Raw genomic sequence first — 12,723 nt, forward strand, 5'->3', positions numbered from 1 at the left:
GGTGGTTCACCACCTTTAAGCATGTAGTTAAAACACTCATAAAGCATGGGAATTAACAGGTCTTTGAATGCCTTGTACCACTCAACTGGGAAGCCATCTGAGCCAGGTGTTTTATTTACTTTTAATCTTGAAATCGCTTTCCCTATTTCCTCTTTTGTAATCTCTGCCATTAGGGATTTATTCTGTGTTGTGCCTATGGAGGGTAAGTCTAATGATTCTAAGAAGATATTTATTTCTGTGGGTTTAGTTTTATTTACTTCACTATATAGATTTCTGTAATAAGTTTTTAAAATGTTATGGATATCATCTTGTTTGTGATTAATTCTATTAGTTTTAGGATCTCTAATTTACAGGATAGTCCGCTCTGCCTGCTGTTTTCTAAGCCAATAACTTCAAAGCCTTTGGGCCGTTTTCATAATATCTTTGCTTAGTAAATTTGGCTTTTTTCTCTAATTCTTCCTCATATAGTTCATTTATTTGCTTCTTAATACTTTTTATTTGGCTTAAGATATGAGGTTTCTTTTTCACAATATGTTCTCTCTCTAAGGTTTTAAGGCTCTCCTGCAAGTCAAACATCTTTTTACATTTTTCCTTTTTCTTATGTGATGTAAGGGCTATGAGTTTACCCCTAAGCACTGATTTTGATGCATCCCATAAAATACTTGGTAATACTTCCCCATTGTTGTTGTTATCGATGTAATCCTTTATTTATTTTTGAATAAATTCTTTATTTGTCCTATCATTCAGTATACTTGTATTAAGCCGCCACAGTGAGTCGTTCTTTTTGTTATCTAAATGTATAGTTAGATAAACAGGTGAGTGGTCAGAGATATCTCTGGTTCCTATCTTGCAGTCTATAAGCCGGTGTCTGTCTGAATTAAAAACAAAGAAGTAATCAATTCTTGAGTAGGAAATTTGGCTTGCGGAATAGAATGTGAACTGTTTATCTAATGGATGGAGCTCCCTCCATACATCTATCAATCCCAATTCCATCAACAGTTTTTTAGTTACCCTTGCTCTAGAGGTTAGCCTCTTTAATGCATTAGAGGAATCAAGCTTGGGTTGCATCTGGGCATTCCAGTCTCCTCCACATATCAAAACTCCTGATGCTTCAGAAGCTATTAATTGAAAAACTTCTCTTTTGCATGAGTTGTCTTGCTCAGGGGGTATGTACACGGTAATTAACGTAACTTCTTTTTGATCTAAGAGACCCTTAACAAAAACATATCGACCCTCTTTGTCTGAAAATTCAGCAAGCAGGCGGAAGTTCACACAGTTATTAATTAATATTGCTACCCCTCTTCGTTTTCCCTTCCAATAAGATGAATAAAATACATTCTTAAACCCTTTTTGTTTTAGTTTTTCGTGTTTTAGATTATTAAGATGCGTCTCCTGCATAAATATAACATACAACTTTTCCTTTTTCATCTTTGCAATAACCTTGCTTCTCTTGATTGGATTGCATAAACCATTTACATTCAGGGTAATCACCCTATATTCCTGAATCTGCATGTGATCTTGTAATAAAACACTTTCTGTAAGGTATATGTTATTCGTGACCAAGTCTGAACTACATATGAACTAAATAAAATAAAATAAGAACCCATAACTTTACAGTTGGAAATAATAGAACTAAACAGAATGCATATAAAGACCTCCATTCGAAGCAATGAACAGTTCTTACTTCTTAGTGTAGGGGAATAGTCTAGGTAAACACCAGAGCCCCTCTTCAGTGCAGCCTTAAGTGCCCTTATGGGTATTCTGCGTGCACTTACGAACGTCAAAAACAAAAAAGTCTTTCCCGTATTTGTCGGTCAACTACATTATTTACTAAGGGCGATTTTGGTTCATTCACCAATTGTGTAGTTTACGGTCATTTGCCACTCGTAGTTAACAAATCCTAAACCTTTAAATCTATCTTTATCGGCGAAAATTCCGGAGCCTCTCTTTAATCCAATTCTGACGGGTCTGCCTGTTTGTTGTATTCTTAGAGCGCTGCCAGCCGGTCGTCCGCGCTTTATTCAAAACCTCAACTTCTGAAGATGTCTCGGGGCCAAACTGGAAACCCCTTTTCTTCATGTCCTCAGTCGCTTCGTCTGCGCTTCCATAGGTGACCGGCCCGCCGTCAAAGAACACTCGCAGTTTCGCTGGCGGTGGTGTCTGAAATCGTATTCCCTTCTCTTTGAGCATCCTCCTGATCTGAGAATATGCCTTCCTTTTCGCCAAGGTTTCAGCAGGGTAGTCATGATCAAAGTAGATCCTGCTGTTGTTGTAAAAGATTTCCTTTTTCTTCCACGCAGTGTGCAGAACCATTTCCTTAACTTTGAATTCTTGAAAGTACACAATCACCGATCTTGGCTGCGCCTCGTTAGGAGGTCTTGGTCCGAGCGCTCTGTGGCATCTTTGAATCCCGAGTTCAATTTCAGCAAGGTCCAGTTCTTTTTTAATAAGATTATCAATGAATTGGTACATGTTGTTATTTTCAGCGCCTTCCGAGATCCCGTAAATGCGAACATTATTACGTCTCGAGCGTGCTTCCAGGTCCGTTAACTTCATCTGCATTCTTTCCTGGGATTGTAGTGACTGGCTCAGAGCTTCCCTGAAATCCGTGGACCACTCCTCGGCCTCGGCGATGCGGGTCTCGGCCTCACTCACTCTGTCAGTTGTAGTTTTCAGGTCGGTTGTGATTTCGTTTAGCGTCTGGTAAATTTCCTTTCGAAAGTCCACTAATTCTCTTTTCAGATCGTCTCGGAAGATGTTTAGCTCGGACTTCATCTCCAAGGCCACCATCTTTATGTCTGCGCGGATGACCGCGACGCTTTCGTCCACTGTTGCCAGTTTTGGATTTTCCTCTTGTCCGCCATTACGCTCTCCTTGTTTCTCAGCCCCGGCGGTATCCTCTAAGTTACTACCTTTTTCCGCTTTCCCAAACTGTTTTCCTTTGCCCTTTCTGACTTTCTCCCCTTCCATCATTAGATTCGATTAGGAATTAGGTGTTAATTGTATTAATTGGGGAATTAAACTCCGACCGAACGGGAGACAAAAAGTTAAGCGGCCATGCGCTTTCAGTTAACCGCCGGAAGTCTGAACCTAGCTTTTTAAAGGTAACACTGGATTGTCTTGCACAGTCAATGTAAAAGGAACTGCATCAAAGACAACCCAGTTGGTACTTTAGGCCACTGGGCTGTTTTTACTGCCTGTGAACTGTAATATGCCTCCAGGGAGTTGCTGACACACGTAACAAAAACAGCATGAACAAAGTGGTTCGGTGGATCGGTCTCACAGAATTTTTTGTGGCACTGCAGATTGCTTCTACAGGGCTTGTTGGTCTAGGGGTATGATTCTCGCTTCGGGTGCGAGAGGTCCCGGGTTCAAATCCCGGACGAGCCCTACGCCTGTCATAAAAAATGAGGCGGAGCTGTGCTTACTATGGTCTTTCTATGTTAATTGTAGCAACTTTTGCTGTGACTTTAGTTAATGAACATTTAGTGGACTTCTGATCTCAATCAGTCTAACATGTACAATTATACAGACAAAAAAAGGAGCGGCAATGATTCGGTTGTTAGATTTGTTTATGGATCTTGAACAACCCACCAGCTTTATATGTAAACACCATTTTTGTCTTTGTACACAGTCTCTTCTCTGTAGGCACCATGCAGGATTCAAAATGGCCTTTCGCGTTAGGTATCTCGTTACCCTTTTAGTCATAACAGGTAATATGCATGGCAATGCAGGAAGTTAATGACATGCAAACACATCTCAAGAAGGTTTTCACAGCTACCGTGTTTCATCCACCAAACATTGCTCCCAAATTGAGGTGAGACTTTCAAAGACAACCCAGATTGGACTTGAACCAACAATTCCAAGCCCCGAAGGTTGATGCCTTATCCATTAGGCCACTGGGCCATTTCGCCAATCATTTGTCATGGATCTTTTGTATGCCTTCAACAAGATGCCAACGCATGGAAAACTGCACTTTAGGATCTGGATGCCAGTTTGCATTCCGTCAAATAAGATGTGTGCAACTAATGGTCAAACATTTTCTTTGTGCAATCATCCACATTCGTGTCTCATTGGTCCTGGGGTATGGTTCTCGCGTATGGTGTGACTGGTCTTGAGTTTCAAATTCCAGACAAGGCCACTCTCATTAACTTGAAATCACAACCTTTCTGCAGCTATTTTCTTGTTTGCATTTCATCATCATCCACCTAACAAGAGACCATTAGTTGAAAGCCACGAGGTATTTGAAGTCAAGATCTCCATTACCAGAGCTTAGCGGAACCTTTTAGGTTCGTAACGTGACAGTGAGATTCAAGCAAGATTGGGTGAATCTTTATTTGAAGTGTGCAGCAAGTCTGAGAATTCGAAGCTAACTATTGTCCTCAGATCATCACGCCTAAGTTTTGAGAAGACCAGTCGGAATTGTTTCACACAACTTAAATTTAACCCAACAAAGACAACCCAGATGGGACTTGAACCCACAATCCCCAGCTTCGAAGGCTGATGCCTTATCCATTAGGCCACTGGGTCAACGCTAGCCTTTGTCATATCTGATGTATGGCTCAGGAAGTTCTTGTAACTCAGAAAAACAGTACTTTAGGATCCCTATGCCATATTGCATTCAGACGATCTGGTGTGTACACCTAATGACAAAACAGCTTCTCTGAGGAGTTTTCCATTGTCATGTCGTTTTGACCTAAGGGTATGAACCTAGCTTTTGAGGGTAACACTGGATTGTCTTGCACAGTCAACTTAAAAGGAACTGCATCAAAGACAACCCAGTTGGTACTTTAAACCCACAATCCCCAGCTTCGAAGGCTGGTGCCTTATCCATTAGGCCACTGGACTGTTTTTATACTTACTGTGAACTGTAATATGCCTCCAGAGAGTTGCTGACACACGTAACAAAAACAACATGAACAAAGAGTAGATTGGATTGGTCTCACAGAATTTCTTGTGGCACTGCAGGTTTCTTCTACAGGGCTCGTTGGTCTAGGGGTATGATTCTCGCTTAGGGTGCGAGAGGTCCCGGGTTCAAATCCCGGACGAGCCCTATGACTGTCATAGAAAAGCAGTGGTGCTGCGCTATCTATGGTGTTTCTGTGTTAATTGTAGCAGCTTTTGCTGTGACTTTAGTGAATGAACATTTAGTGGACTTCTGATCTAAATCAGTCTAACATGTACAATTATACAGACAAAAAAGGAGCGGCAATGATTCGGTTGTTAGATTTGTTTATGGATCTTGAACAACCCACCAGCTTTATATGTAAGCACCATTTTTTTGCTTTGTACACAGTCTCTTCTCTGTAGGCACCATGCAGGATTCAAAATGGCCTTTCGCGTTAGGTATCTCGTTACCCTTTTAGTCATAACAGGTAATATGCATGGCAATGCAGGAAGTTAATGACATGCAAACACATCTCAAGAAGGTTTTCACAGCTACCGTGTTTCATCCACCAAACATTGCTCCCAAATTGAGGTGAGACTTTCAAAGACAACCCAGATTGGACTTGAACCAACAATTCCAAGCCCCGAAGGTTGATGCCTTATCCATTAGGCCACTGGGCCATTTCGCCAATCATTTGTCATGGATCTTTTGTATGCCTTCAACAAGATGCCAACGCATGGAAAACTGCACTTTAGGATCTGGATGCCAGTTTGCATTCCGTCAAATAAGATGTGTGCAACTAATGGTCAAACATTTTCTTTGTGCAATCATCCACATTCGTGTCTCATTGGTCCTGGGGTATGGTTCTCGCGTATGGTGTGACTGGTCTTGAGTTTCAAATTCCAGACAAGGCCACTCTCATTAACTTGAAATCACAAACTTTCTGCAGCTATTTTCTTGTTTGCATTTCATCATCATCCACCTAACAAGAGACCATTAGTTGAAAGCCACGAGGTATTTGAAGTCAAGATCTCCATTACCAGAGCTTAGCGGAACCTTTTAGGTTCGTAACGTGACAGTGAGATTCAAGCAAGATTGGGTGAATCTTTATTTGAAGTGTGCAGCAAGTCTGAGAATTCGAAGCTAACTATTGTCCTCAGATCATCACGCCTAAGTTTTGAGAAGACCAGTCGGAATTGTTTCACACAACTTAAATTTAACCCAACAAAGACAACCCAGATGGGACTTGAACCCACAATCCCCAGCTTCGAAGGCTGATGCCTTATCCATTAGGCCACTGGGTCAACGCTAGCCTTTGTCATATCTGATGTATGGCTCAGGAAGTTCTTGTAACTCAGAAAAACAGTACTTTAGGATCCCTATGCCATATTGCATTCAGACGATCTGGTGTGTACACCTAATGACAAAACAGCTTCTCTGAGGAGTTTTCCATTGTCATGTCGTTTTGACCTAAGGGTATGAACCTAGCTTTTGAGGGTAACACTGGATTGTCTTGCACAGTCAACTTAAAAGGAACTGCATCAAAGACAACCCAGTTGGTACTTTAAACCCACAATCCCCAGCTTCGAAGGCTGGTGCCTTATCCATTAGGCCACTGGACTGTTTTTATACTTACTGTGAACTGTAATATGCCTCCAGAGAGTTGCTGACACACGTAACAAAAACAACATGAACAAAGAGTAGATTGGATTGGTCTCACAGAATTTCTTGTGGCACTGCAGGTTCCTTCTACAGGGCTCGTTGGTCTAGGGGTATGATTCTCGCTTAGGGTGCGAGAGGTCCCGGGTTCAAATCCCAGACGAGCCCTGCGACTGTCATAGAAAAGCAGTGGTGCTGCGCTATCTATGGTGTTTCTGTGTTAATTGTAGAAGCTTTTGCTGTGACTTTAGTGAATGAACATTTAGTGGACTTCTGATCTAAATCAGTCTAACATGTACAATTATACAGACAAAAAAAGGAGCGGCAATGATTCGGTTGTTAGATTTGTTTATGGATCTTGAACAACCCACCAGCTTTATATGTAAGCACCATTTTTTTGCTTTGTACACAGTCTCTTCTCTGTAGGCACCATGCAGGATTCAAAATGGCCTTTCGCGTTAGGTATCTCGTTTCCCTTTTAGTCATAACAGGTAATATGCATGGCAATGCAGGAAGTTAATGACATGCAAACACATCTCAAGAAGGTTTTCACAGCTACCGTGTTTCATCCACCAAACATTGCTCCCAAATTGAGGTGAGACTTTCAAAGACAACCCAGATTGGACTTGAACCAACAATTCCAAGCCCCGAAGGTTGATGCCTTATCCATTAGGCCACTGGGCCATTTCGCCAATCATTTGTCATGGATCTTTTGTATGCCTTCAACAAGATGCCAACGCATGGAAAACTGCACTTTAGGATCTGGATGCCAGTTTGCATTCCGTCAAATAAGATGTGTGCAACTAATGGTCAAACATTTTCTTTGTGCAATCATCCACATTCGTGTCTCATTGGTCCTGGGGTATGGTTCTCGCGTATGGTGTGACTGGTCTTGAGTTTCAAATTCCAGACAAGGCCACTCTCATTAACTTGAAATCACAAACTTTCTGCAGCTATTTTCTTGTTTGCATTTCATCATCATCCACCTAACAAGAGACCATTAGTTGAAAGCCACGAGGTATTTGAAGTCAAGATCTCCATTACCAGAGCTTAGCGGAACCTTTTAGGTTCGTAACGTGACAGTGAGATTCAAGCAAGATTGGGTGAATCTTTATTTGAAGTGTGCAGCAAGTCTGAGAATTCGAAGCTAACTATTGTCCTCAGATCATCACGCCTAAGTTTTGAGAAGACCAGTCGGAATTGTTTCACACAACTTAAATTTAACCCAACAAAGACAACCCAGATGGGACTTGAACCCACAATCCCCAGCTTCGAAGGCTGATGCCTTATCCATTAGGCCACTGGGTCAACGCTAGCCTTTGTCATATCTGATGTATGGCTCAGGAAGTTCTTGTAACTCAGAAAAACAGTACTTTAGGATCCCTATGCCATATTGCATTCAGACGATCTGGTGTGTACACCTAATGACAAAACAGCTTCTCTGAGGAGTTTTCCATTGTCATGTCGTTTTGACCTAAGGGTATGAACCTAGCTTTTGAGGGTAACACTGGATTGTCTTGCACAGTCAACTTAAAAGGAACTGCATCAAAGACAACCCAGTTGGTACTTTAAACCCACAATCCCCAGCTTCGAAGGCTGGTGCCTTATCCATTAGGCCACTGGACTGTTTTTATACTTACTGTGAACTGTAATATGCCTCCAGAGAGTTGCTGACACACGTAACAAAAACAACATGAACAAAGAGTAGATTGGATTGGTCTCACAGAATTTCTTGTGGCACTGCAGGTTCCTTCTACAGGGCTCGTTGGTCTAGGGGTATGATTCTCGCTTAGGGTGCGAGAGGTCCCGGGTTCAAATCCCAGACGAGCCCTGCGACTGTCATAGAAAAGCAGTGGTGCTGCGCTATCTATGGTGTTTCTGTGTTAATTGTAGAAGCTTTTGCTGTGACTTTAGTGAATGAACATTTAGTGGACTTCTGATCTAAATCAGTCTAACATGTACAATTATACAGACAAAAAAAGGAGCGGCAATGATTCGGTTGTTAGATTTGTTTATGGATCTTGAACAACCCACCAGCTTTATATGTAAGCACCATTTTTTTGCTTTGTACACAGTCTCTTCTCTGTAGGCACCATGCAGGATTCAAAATGGCCTTTCGCGTTAGGTATCTCGTTTCCCTTTTAGTCATAACAGGTAATATGCATGGCAATGCAGGAAGTTAATGACATGCAAACACATCTCAAGAAGGTTTTCACAGCTACCGTGTTTCATCCACCAAACATTGCTCCCAAATTGAGGTGAGACTTTCAAAGACAACCCAGATTGGACTTGAACCAACAATTCCAAGCCCCAAGGTTGATGCCTTATCCATTAGGCCACTGGGCCATGTCGCCAATCATTTGTCATGGATCTTTTGTATGCCTTCAACAAGATGCCAACGCATGGAAAACTGCACTTTAGGATCTGGATGCCAGTTTGCATTCCGTCAAATAAGATGTGTGCAACTAATGGTCAAACATTTTCTTTGTGCAATCATCCACATTCGTGTCTCATTGGTCCTGGGGTATGGTTCTAGCGTATGGTGTGACTGGTCTTGAGTTTCAAATTCCAGACAAGGCCACTCTCATTAACTTGAAATCACAACCTTTTTGCAGCTATTTTCTTGTTTGCATTTCATCATCATCCACCTAACAAGAGACCATTAGTTGAAAGCCACGAGGTATTTGAAGTCAAGATCTCCATTACCAGAGCTTAGCGGAACCTTTTAGGTTCGTAACGTGACAGTGAGATTCAAGCAAGATTGGGTGAATCTTTATTTGAAGTGTGCAGCAAGTCTGAGATTTCGAAGCTAACTATTGTCCTCAGATCATCACGCCTAAGTTTTGAGAAGACCAGTCGGAATTGTTTCACACAACTTAAATTTAACCCAACAAAGACAACCCAGATGGGACTTGAACCCACAATCCCCAGCTTCGAAGGCTGATGCCTTATCCATTAGGCCACTGGGTCAACGCTAGCCTTTGTCATATCTGATGTATGGCTCAGGAAGTTCTTGTAACTCAGAAAAACAGTACTTTAGGATCCCTATGCCATATTGCATTCAGACGATCTGGTGTGTACACCTAATGACAAAACAGCTTCTCTGAGGAGTTTTCCATTGTCATGTCGTTTTGACCTAAGGGTATGAACCTAGCTTTTGAGGGTAACACTGGATTGTCTTGCACAGTCAACTTAAAAGGAACTGCATCAAAGACAACCCAGTTGGTACTTTAAACCCACAATCCCCAGCTTCGAAGGCTGGTGCCTTATCCATTAGGCCACTGGACTGTTTTTATACTTACTGTGAACTGTAATATGCCTCCAGAGAGTTGCTGACACACGTAACAAAAACAACATGAACAAAGAGTAGATTGGATTGGTCTCACAGAATTTCTTGTGGCACTGCAGGTTCCTTCTACAGGGCTCGTTGGTCTAGGGGTATGATTCTCGCTTAGGGTGCGAGAGGTCCCGGGTTCAAATCCCGGACGAGCCCTATGACTGTCATAGAAAAGCAGTGGTGCTGCGCTATCTATGGTGTTTCTGTGTTAATTGTAGAAGCTTTTGCTGTGACTTTAGTGAATGAACATTTAGTGGACTTCTGATCTAAATCAGTCTAACATGTACAATTATACAGACAAAAAAAGGAGCGGCAATGATTCGGTTGTTAGATTTGTTTATGGATCTTGAACAACCCACCAGCTTTATATGTAAGCACCATTTTTTTGCTTTGTACACAGTCTCTTCTCTGTAGGCACCATGCAGGATTCAAAATGGCCTTTCGCGTTAGGTATCTCGTTTCCCTTTTAGTCATAACAGGTAATATGCATGGCAATGCAGGAAGTTAATGACATGCAAACACATCTCAAGAAGGTTTTCACAGCTACCGTGTTTCATCCACCAAACATTGCTCCCAAATTGAGGTGAGACTTTCAAAGACAACCCAGATTGGACTTGAACCAACAATTCCAAGCCCCGAAGGTTGATGCCTTATCCATTAGGCCACTGGGCCATTTCGCCAATCATTTGTCATGGATCTTTTGTATGCCTTCAACAAGATGCCAACGCATGGAAAACTGCACTTTAGGATCTGGATGCCAGTTTGCATTCCGTCAAATAAGATGTGTGCAACTAATGGTCAAACATTTTCTTTGTGCAATCATCCACATTCGTGTCTCATTGGTCCTGGGGTATGGTTCTCGCGTATGGTGTGACTGGTCTTGAGTTTCAAATTCCAGACAAGGCCACTCTCATTAACTTGAAATCACAAACTTTCTGCAGCTATTTTCTTGTTTGCATTTCATCATCATCCACCTAACAAGAGACCATTAGTTGAAAGCCACGAGGTATTTGAAGTCAAGATCTCCATTACCAGAGCTTAGCGGAACCTTTTAGGTTCGTAACGTGACAGTGAGATTCAAGCAAGATTGGGTGAATCTTTATTTGAAGTGTGCAGCAAGTCTGAGAATTCGAAGCTAACTATTGTCCTCAGATCATCACGCCTAAGTTTTGAGAAGACCAGTCGGAATTGTTTCACACAACTTAAATTTAACCCAACAAAGACAACCCAGATGGGACTTGAACCCACAATCCCCAGCTTCGAAGGCTGATGCCTTATCCATTAGGCCACTGGGTCAACGCTAGCCTTTGTCATATCTGATGTATGGCTCAGGAAGTTCTTGTAACTCAGAAAAACAGTACTTTAGGATCCCTATGCCATATTGCATTCAGACGATCTGGTGTGTACACCTAATGACAAAACAGCTTCTCTGAGGAGTTTTCCATTGTCATGTCGTTTTGACCTAAGGGTATGAACCTAGCTTTTGAGGGTAACACTGGATTGTCTTGCACAGTCAACTTAAAAGGAACTGCATCAAAGACAACCCAGTTGGTACTTTAAACCCACAATCCCCAGCTTCGAAGGCTGGTGCCTTATCCATTAGGCCACTGGACTGTTTTTATACTTACTGTGAACTGTAATATGCCTCCAGAGAGTTGCTGACACACGTAACAAAAACAACATGAACAAAGAGTAGATTGGATTGGTCTCACAGAATTTCTTGTGGCACTGCAGGTTCCTTCTACAGGGCTCGTTGGTCTAGGGGTATGATTCTCGCTTAGGGTGCGAGAGGTCCCGGGTTCAAATCCCAGACGAGCCCTGCGACTGTCATAGAAAAGCAGTGGTGCTGCGCTATCTATGGTGTTTCTGTGTTAATTGTAGAAGCTTTTGCTGTGACTTTAGTGAATGAACATTTAGTGGACTTCTGATCTAAATCAGTCTAACATGTACAATTATACAGACAAAAAAAGGAGCGGCAATGATTCGGTTGTTAGATTTGTTTATGGATCTTGAACAACCCACCAGCTTTATATGTAAGCACCATTTTTTTGCTTTGTACACAGTCTCTTCTCTGTAGGCACCATGCAGGATTCAAAATGGCCTTTCGCGTTAGGTATCTCGTTTCCCTTTTAGTCATAACAGGTAATATGCATGGCAATGCAGGAAGTTAATGACATGCAAACACATCTCAAGAAGGTTTTCACAGCTACCGTGTTTCATCCACCAAACATTGCTCCCAAATTGAGGTGAGACTTTCAAAGACAACCCAGATTGGACTTGAACCAACAATTCCAAGCCCCAAGGTTGATGCCTTATCCATTAGGCCACTGGGCCATGTCGCCAATCATTTGTCATGGATCTTTTGTATGCCTTCAACAAGATGCCAACGCATGGAAAACTGCACTTTAGGATCTGGATGCCAGTTTGCATTCCGTCAAATAAGATGTGTGCAACTAATGGTCAAACATTTTCTTTGTGCAATCATCCACATTCGTGTCTCATTGGTCCTGGGGTATGGTTCTAGCGTATGGTGTGACTGGTCTTGAGTTTCAAATTCCAGACAAGGCCACTCTCATTAACTTGAAATCACAACCTTTCTGCAGCTATTTTCTTGTTTGCATTTCATCATCATCCACCTAACAAGAGACCATTAGTTGAAAGCCACGAGGTATTTGAAGTCAAGATCTCCATTACCAGAGCTTAGCGGAACCTTTTAGGTTCGTAACGTGACAGTGAGATTCAAGCAAGATTGGGTGAATCTTTATTTGAAGTGTGCAGCAAGTCTGAGATTTCGAAGCTAACTATTGTCCTCAGATCATCACGCCTAAGTTTTGAGAAG

At 42.0% G+C, this 12,723-nt stretch overlaps 11 non-coding genes across 11 annotated transcripts; 6 read left to right on the top strand and 5 right to left on the bottom strand.

The window, feature by feature from the left end:
* Window positions 1-3,318: 3,318 nt before the first annotated feature.
* On the top strand, window positions 3,319-3,390 carry trnap-cgg (transfer RNA proline (anticodon CGG)). Its single transcript has one exon. It is a non-coding gene; the product is annotated as a tRNA-Pro (tRNA).
* A 1,067-nt stretch (window positions 3,391-4,457) lies between these two features.
* trnar-ucg (transfer RNA arginine (anticodon UCG)) lies at window positions 4,458-4,530 on the bottom strand. The gene has a single exon. It is a non-coding gene; the product is annotated as a tRNA-Arg (tRNA).
* A 451-nt stretch (window positions 4,531-4,981) lies between these two features.
* trnap-agg (transfer RNA proline (anticodon AGG)) lies at window positions 4,982-5,053 on the top strand. Its single transcript has one exon. It is a non-coding gene; the product is annotated as a tRNA-Pro (tRNA).
* Window positions 5,054-6,119: 1,066 nt separating this feature from the next.
* trnar-ucg (transfer RNA arginine (anticodon UCG)) lies at window positions 6,120-6,192 on the bottom strand. Its single transcript has one exon. It is a non-coding gene; the product is annotated as a tRNA-Arg (tRNA).
* Window positions 6,193-6,643: 451 nt separating this feature from the next.
* trnap-agg (transfer RNA proline (anticodon AGG)) lies at window positions 6,644-6,715 on the top strand. Its single transcript has one exon. It is a non-coding gene; the product is annotated as a tRNA-Pro (tRNA).
* A 1,067-nt stretch (window positions 6,716-7,782) lies between these two features.
* On the bottom strand, window positions 7,783-7,855 carry trnar-ucg (transfer RNA arginine (anticodon UCG)). The gene has a single exon. It is a non-coding gene; the product is annotated as a tRNA-Arg (tRNA).
* Window positions 7,856-8,306: 451 nt separating this feature from the next.
* trnap-agg (transfer RNA proline (anticodon AGG)) lies at window positions 8,307-8,378 on the top strand. The gene has a single exon. It is a non-coding gene; the product is annotated as a tRNA-Pro (tRNA).
* Window positions 8,379-9,444: 1,066 nt separating this feature from the next.
* On the bottom strand, window positions 9,445-9,517 carry trnar-ucg (transfer RNA arginine (anticodon UCG)). The gene has a single exon. It is a non-coding gene; the product is annotated as a tRNA-Arg (tRNA).
* Window positions 9,518-9,968: 451 nt separating this feature from the next.
* trnap-agg (transfer RNA proline (anticodon AGG)) lies at window positions 9,969-10,040 on the top strand. Its single transcript has one exon. It is a non-coding gene; the product is annotated as a tRNA-Pro (tRNA).
* Window positions 10,041-11,107: 1,067 nt separating this feature from the next.
* Window positions 11,108-11,180, bottom strand: trnar-ucg (transfer RNA arginine (anticodon UCG)). The gene has a single exon. It is a non-coding gene; the product is annotated as a tRNA-Arg (tRNA).
* A 451-nt stretch (window positions 11,181-11,631) lies between these two features.
* Window positions 11,632-11,703, top strand: trnap-agg (transfer RNA proline (anticodon AGG)). Its single transcript has one exon. It is a non-coding gene; the product is annotated as a tRNA-Pro (tRNA).
* Window positions 11,704-12,723: the final 1,020 nt, after the last annotated feature.

This window comes from Danio aesculapii, chromosome 4, assembly GCF_903798145.1.
Source record: "Danio aesculapii chromosome 4, fDanAes4.1, whole genome shotgun sequence".
NCBI lineage: Eukaryota > Metazoa > Chordata > Actinopteri > Cypriniformes > Danionidae > Danio > Danio aesculapii.